The sequence below is a fragment of the Rhipicephalus microplus genome, chromosome 1 (genome assembly GCF_043290135.1).
Source record: "Rhipicephalus microplus isolate Deutch F79 chromosome 1, USDA_Rmic, whole genome shotgun sequence".
NCBI classification, from domain to species: Eukaryota; Metazoa; Arthropoda; class Arachnida; order Ixodida; family Ixodidae; genus Rhipicephalus; species Rhipicephalus microplus.
The window spans coordinates 14,906,116-14,913,753 of NC_134700.1; the positions used below are offsets into that span (position 1 = coordinate 14,906,116).

Genomic DNA, 7,638 nt, shown 5'->3' on the forward strand with positions numbered 1-7,638 from the left:
AGCCGTGGGCAGGAATTGAACCTACGACCTTCGAATAACACGTTCGATGCTCTAACCACTGAGCTACCACAGCGGCCTTCCCTCCATCCACTTTTTTGAGTTTATGTGTGGATTTAGAAGTAGGAGTGACAGTCAGCGCCATCTATAAGCCAAATAACGAATGTGAAAACACACGTAGGCGCATGTTTGGCGTCACGTAGCACGTGAAATTATGAGCGGGCAGCTGAATAATTGTCCCTCTTATACAACCTAAACGCACTAAGTCTACCAGTACGAGACCCTCGTTCAATGAAATAAGGGAAAGAAGAGTATACCTAAGGGCTCGTTTTTCTGTGTTTTAAAACAACATTAATGAGATCTAAGAGACAGTAATGCCGAAGAATGTACAGGGGAAGTTATTAGAACCAATGGAATGTCAATAAGAAGAAAGAAAATGGAAGAAAAAATAACCAGCCGTCGGCAGGAATCGAACCTACGACCTTCGAATAACGCGTTCGATGCTCTAACCACTGAGCGACCACAGCCTTCCCTCCATTCACTTTTTTGAGTTTATGTGTGAATTTAGAAGTAGGAGTGACAGTCAGCGCCATCTATAAGCCAAACGACGAATGTAAAAACACACTTATGCGCATGTTTGGCGTCACGTAGCACGTGAAACAATGAGCGGGCAGCTGAATAATTGTCCCTCTTATACAACCTAAACAGACCAAGTCTGCCAGTACGAGACCCCCGTTCAATGAAATTAGGGAAAGAAGTGTATACCTAAGGGCTCGTTTTTCCGTGACTTAACACAGCATTAATGAGATCTAACAGACAGTAATGCCAAGGAATGTACAGAGGAAGTTAATATAACCAATGGAATGTCAATAAGAGGAAAGAAAATGGATGAAAAAATAAACAGCCGTGGGCAGGAATCGAACCTACGACCTTCGAATAGCGCGTTCGATGCTCTAACCACTGAGCTACCACAGCGGCCTTCCCTCCATCTGCTTTTTCGAGTTTATGTTTGAATTTAGAAGTAGGAGTGACAGTCAGCGCCATCTATAAGCCAAACAACGAGTGTGAAAACACACTTATGAGCATGTTTGGCGTCACGTAGCATGTGAAATTATGAGCGGGCAGCTGATTATTGTCCCTCTTATACAACCTAAACACACCAAGTCTGCCAGTACGAGACCCTCGTTCAATAAAAGAAAGGAAAGAAGTGTATACCTAAGGGCTCGTTTTTCCGTGATTTAACACAATATTAATGAGATCTAACAGACAGTAATTCCAAGGAATGTACAGGGGAAGTTATTATAACCAATGGAATGTCAATAAGAAGAAAGAAAATGGATGAAAAAATAACCAGCCGTGGGCAGGAATCGAACCTACGACCTTCGAATAACGCGTTCGATGCTCTAACCACTGAGCTACCACAGTGGCCTTCCCTCCATCCACTTTTCGAATTTATGTGTGAATTTAGAAGTAGGAGTGACAGTCAGCGCCATCTATAATTCAAACGACGAATGTGAAAACACACTTATGCGCATGTTTGGCGTCATGTAGCACGTGAACTTATTATGAGCGGGCAGCTGATTAATTGTCCCTCTTATACAACCTAAACACACCAAGTCTGCCAGTACGAGACCCTCGTTCAATGAAATAAGGGAAAGAGGTGTATACCTAAGGGCTCGTTTTTTCGTGACTTAACACAGCAATAATGAGATCTAACAGACAGTAATGCCAAGGAATGTACAGGGGAAGTTATTATAACCAATGGAATGTATAAAATGAAAGAAAATGGATGAAAAATAACCAGCCGTGGGCAGGAATTTAACCTACGACCTTCGAATAACGCGTTCGATGCTCTAACCACTGAGCTACCACAGCAGCCTTCCCTCCATCCACTTTTTCGAGTTTATGTGTGGATTTAGAAGTAGGAGTGACAGTCAGCGCCATCTATAAGCCAAACAACGAATGTGAAAACACACTTAGGCGCATGTTTGGCGTCACGTAGCACGTGAAATTATGAGCGGGCAGCTGAATAATTGTCCCTCTTATACAACCTAAACGCACTAAATCTACCAGTACGAGACCCTCGTTCAATGAAATAAGGGAAAGAAGTGTATACCTAAGGGCTCGTTTTTCCGTGTTTTAACACAACATTACTGAGATCTAAGAGACAGTAAGGCCAAGGAATGTACAGGGGAAGGTATTAGAACCAATGGAATGTCAATAAGAAGAAAGAAAATGGATGAAAAAATAACCAGTCGTGGGCAGGAATCGTACCTACGACCTTCGAATAACGCGTTCGATGCTCTAACCACTGAGCTACCACAGCGGCCTTGCCTCCATCCACTTTTTCGAGTTTATGTGTGAATGTAGAAGTAGGAGTGACAGTCAGCGCCATCTATAAGCCAAACAACGAATGTGAAAACACTCTTTTGCGCACGTTTGGCGTCATGTAGCACGTGAATTTATTATATGCGGGCAGCTGATTAATTGTCCCTCTTATAACACCTAAACACACCAAGTCTGCCAGTACGAGACCCTCGTTCAATGAAATAAGGGAAAGAAGTCTATACATAAGGGCTCGTTTTTCCGTGTTTTAACACAATATTAATGAGATCTAACAGACAGTAATGCCAAGGAATGTACAGGGGAAGTTATTAGACCCAATGAAATGTAAATAAGAAGAAAGAAAAGTGGATGAAAAAATAACCAGCCGTGGGCAGGAATCGAACCTACGACCTTCGCATAACGCGTTCGATGCTCTAACCACTAAGCTACCACAGCGGCCTTCCCTCCATCCACTTTTTTGAGTTTATATGTGAATTTAGAAGTAGGAGTGACAGTCAGCGCCATCTTTAAGCCAAACGACGAATGTGAAAACACTCTTTTGCGCATGTTTGGCGTCAAGTAGCACGTGAATTTATTATGCGCGGACAGCTGAATAATTGTCCCTCTTATACAACCTAAACACACCAAGTCTGCCAGTACAAGACCCTCGTTCAATGAAATAAGGGAAAGAAGTGTATACCTAAGGGCTCGTTTTTCCGTGATTTAACACAGCTATAATGAGATCTAACAGACAGTAATGCCAAGGAATGTACAGGGGAAGTTATTATAACCAATGGAATGTCAATAAAATGAAAGAAATTGGATGAAAAAATAACCAGCCGTGGGCAGGAATTGAACCTACGACCTTCGAATAACGCGTTCGATGCTCTAACCACTGAGCTACCACAGCGGCCTTCCCTCCATCCACTTTTTCGAGTTTATGTGTGGATTTAGAAGTAGGAGTGACAGTCAGCGCCATCTATAAGCCAAACAACGAATGTGAAAACACACTTAGGCGCATGTTTGGCGTCACGTAGCACGTGAAATTATGAGCGGGCAGCTGAATAATTGTCCCTCTTATACATCCTAAACGCACTAAGTCTACCAGTACGAGACCCTCGTTCAATGAAATAAGGGAAAGAAGTGTATACCTAAGGGCTCGTTTTTCCGTGTTTTAACACAACATTAATGAGATCTAAGAGACAGTAAGGCCAAGAAATGTACAGAGGACGTTATTAGACCCAATGAAATGTAAATAAGAAGAAAGAAAAGTGGATGAAAAAATAACCAGTCGTGGGCAGGAATCGTACCTACGACCTTCGAATAACGCGTTCGATGCTCTAACCACTGAGCTACCACAGCGGCCTTGCCTCCATCCACTTTTTCGAGTTTATGTGTGAATGTAGAAGTAGGAGTGACAGTCAGCGCCATCTATAAGCCAAACAACGAATGTGAAAACACTCTTTTGCGCACGTTTGGCGTCATGTAGCACGTGAATTTATTATATGCGGGCAGCTGATTAATTGTCCCTCTTATAACACCTAAACACACCAAGTCTGCCAGTACGAGACCCTCGTTCAATGAAATAAGGGAAAGAAGTCTATACCTAAGGGCTCGTTTTTTCGTGTTTTAACACAATATTAATGAGATCTAACAGACAGTAATGCCAAGGAATGTACAGGGGACGTTATTAGACCCAATGGAATGTAAATATGAAGAAAGAAAAGTGGATGAAAAAATACCCAGCCGTGGGCAGGAATCGAACCTACGACCTTCGCATAACGCCTTCGATGCTCTAACCACTGAGCTACCACAGCGGCTTTCCCTCCATCCACTTTTTTGAGTTTATATGTGAATTTAGAAGTAGGAGTGACAGTCAGCGCCATCTTTAAGCCAAACGACGAATGTGAAAACACTCTTTTGCGCATGTTTGGCGTCATGTAGCACGTGAATTTATTATGTGCGGGCAGCTGATTAATTGTCCCTCTTATACAACCTAAACACACCAAGTCTGCCAGTACAAGACCCTCGTTCAATGAAATAAGGGAAAGAAGTGTATGCCTAAGGGCTCGTTTTTCCGTGATTTAACACAGCTATAATGAGATCTAACAGACAGTAATGCCAAGGAATGTACAGGGGAAGTTATTATAACCAATGGAATGTCAATAAAATGAAAGAAATTGGATGAAAAAATAACCAGCCGTGGGCAGGAATCGAACCTACGACCTTCGCATAACGCGTTCGATGCTCTAACCACTGAGCTACCACAGCGGCCTTCCCTCCATCCACTTTTTTGAGTTTATATGTGAATTTAGAAGTAGGAGTGACAGTCAGCGCCATCTTTAAGCCAAACGACGAATGTGAAAACACTCTTTTGCGCATGTTTGGCGTCATGTAGCACGTGAATTTACTATGCGCGGGCAGCTGATTAATTGTCCCTCTTATACAACCTAAACACACCAAGTCTGCCAGTACAAGACCCTCGTTCAATGAAATAAGGGAAAGAAGTGTATACCTCAGGGCTCGTTTTTCCGTGATTTAACACAGGTATAATGAGATCTAACAGACAGTAATGCCAAGGAATGTACAGGGGAAGTTATTATAACCAATGGAATGTCAATAAAATGAAAGAAATTGGATGAAAAAATAACCAGCCGTGGGCAGGAATTGAACCTACGACCTTCGAATAACACGTTCGATGCTCTAACCACTGAGCTACCACAGCGGCCTTCCCTCCATCCACTTTTTTGAGTTTATGTGTGGATTTAGAAGTAGGAGTGACAGTCAGCGCCATCTATAAGCCAAATAACGAATGTGAAAACACACGTAGGCGCATGTTTGGCGTCACGTAGCACGTGAAATTATGAGCGGGCAGCTGAATAATTGTCCCTCTTATACAACCTAAACGCACTAAGTCTACCAGTACGAGACCCTCGTTCAATGAAATAAGGGAAAGAAGAGTATACCTAAGGGCTCGTTTTTCTGTGTTTTAAAACAACATTAATGAGATCTAAGAGACAGTAATGCCAAAGAATGTACAGGGGAAGTTATTAGAACCAATGGAATGTCAATAAGAAGAAAGAAAATGGATGAAAAAATAACCAGCCGTGGGCAGGAATCGAACCTACGACCTTCGAATAACGCGTTCGATGCTCTAACCACTGAGCTACCACAGTGGCCTTCCCTCCATCCACTTTTCGAATTTATGTGTGAATTTAGAAGTAGGAGTGACAGTCAGCGCCATCTATAATTCAAACGACGAATGTGAAAACACACTTATGCGCATGTTTGGCGTCATGTAGCACGTGAACTTATTATGAGCGGGCAGCTGATTAATTGTCCCTCTTATACAACCTAAACACACCAAGTCTGCCAGTACGAGACCCTCGTTCAATGAAATAAGGGAAAGAAGTGTATACCTAAGGGCTCGTTTTCCGTGTTTTAACACAACATTAATGAGATCTAAGAGACAGTAATGCCAAGGAATGTACAGGGGAAGTTATTAGAACCAATGGAATGTATATAAGAAGAAAGAAAAAAGGGCGAAAAGATAACCAGTCGTGGGCAGGAATCGAACCTACGACCTTCGAATAACGCGTTCGATGCTCTAACCACTGAGCTACCACAGCGGCCTTCCCTCCATCCACTTTTTTGAGTTTATGTTTGAATTCAGAAGTAGGAGTGACAGTCAGCGCCATCTATAAGCCAAACGACGAATGTGAAAACGCTCTTATGCGCATTTCTGGCGTCACGTAGCACGTGAACCTATTATGAGCGGGCAGCTGAATAATTGTCCCTCTTATACAACCTAAACACACCAAGTCTGCCAGTACGAGACCCTGGTTCAATGAAATAAGGGAAAGAAGTGTATACCTAAGGGCTCATTTTTCCGTGTTTTAACACAATATTAATGAGATCTAACAGACAGTAATGCCAAGGAATGTACAGGGGACGTTATTAGACCCAATGAAATGTAAATAAGAAGAAAGAAAAGTGGATGAAAAAATAACCAGCCGTGGGCAGGAATCGAACCTACGACCTTCGCATAACGCGTTCGATGCTCTAACCACTAAGCTACCACAGCGGCCTTCCCTCCATCCACTTTTTTGAGTTTATATGTGAATTTAGAAGTAGGAGTGACAGTCAGCGCCATCTTTAAGCCAAACGACGAATGTGAAAACACTCTTTTGCGCATGTTTGGCGTCATGTAGCACGTGAATTTGTTATGCGCGGACAGCTGATTAATTGTCCCTCTTATACAACCTAAACACACCAAGTCTGCCAGTACAAGACCCTCGTTCAATGAAATAAGGGAAAGAAGTGTATACCTAAGGGCTCGTTTTTCCGTGATTTAACACAGCTATAATGAGATCTAACAGACAGTAATGCCAAGGAATGTACAGGGGAAGTTATTATAACCAATGGAATGTCAATAAAATGAAAGAAATTGGATGAAAAAATAACCAGCCGTGGGCAGGAATTGAACCTACGACCTTCGAATAACGCGTTCGATGCTCTAACCACTGAGCTACCACAGCGGCCTTCCCTCCATCCACTTTTTCGAGTTTATGTGTGGATTTAGAAGTAGGAGTGGCAGTCAGCGACATCTATAAGCCAAACAACGAATGTGAAAACACACTTAGGCGCATGTTTGGCGTCACGTAGCACGTGAAATTATGAGCGGGCAGCTGAATAATTGTCCCTCTTATACAACCTAAACGCACTAAATATACCAGTACGAGACCCTCGTTCAATGAAATAAGGGAAAGAAGTGTATACCTAAGGGCTCGTTTTTCCGTGTTTTAACACAACATTACTGAGATCTAAGAGACAGTAAGGCCAAGGAATGTACAGGGGAAGGTATTAAAACCAATGGAATGTCAATAAGAAGAAAGAAAATGGATGAAAAAATAACCAGTCGTGGGCAGGAATCGTACCTACGACCTTCGAATAACGCGTTCGATGCTCTAACCACTGAGCTACCACAGCGGCCTTGCCTCCATCCACTTTTTCGAGTTTATGTGTGAATGTAGAAGTAGGAGTGACAGTCAGCGCCATCTATAAGCCAAACAACGAATGTGAAAACACTCTTTTGCGCACGTTTGGCGTCATGTAGCACGTGAATTTATTATATGCGGGCAGCTGATTAATTGTCCTTCTTATAACACCTAAACACACCAAGTCTGCTAGTACGAGACCCTCGTTCAATGAAATAAGGGAAAGAAGTCTATACCTAAGGGCTCGTTTTTCCGTAATTTAACACAATATTAATGAGATCTAACAGACAGTAATGCCAAGGAATGTACAGGGGAAGTT

The 7,638-nt window shown here is 42.5% G+C and overlaps 3 non-coding genes across 3 annotated transcripts; all 3 read right to left on the bottom strand.

Moving 5' to 3' along the window:
- TRNAT-UGU (transfer RNA threonine (anticodon UGU)) lies at positions 1–73 on the bottom strand. Its single transcript has one exon. It is a non-coding gene; the product is annotated as a tRNA-Thr (tRNA).
- An 826-nt stretch (positions 74–899) lies between these two features.
- TRNAA-CGC (transfer RNA alanine (anticodon CGC)) lies at positions 900–972 on the bottom strand. The gene has a single exon. It is a non-coding gene; the product is annotated as a tRNA-Ala (tRNA).
- Positions 973–4,974: 4,002 nt separating this feature from the next.
- TRNAT-UGU (transfer RNA threonine (anticodon UGU)) lies at positions 4,975–5,047 on the bottom strand. Its single transcript has one exon. It is a non-coding gene; the product is annotated as a tRNA-Thr (tRNA).
- Positions 5,048–7,638: the final 2,591 nt, after the last annotated feature.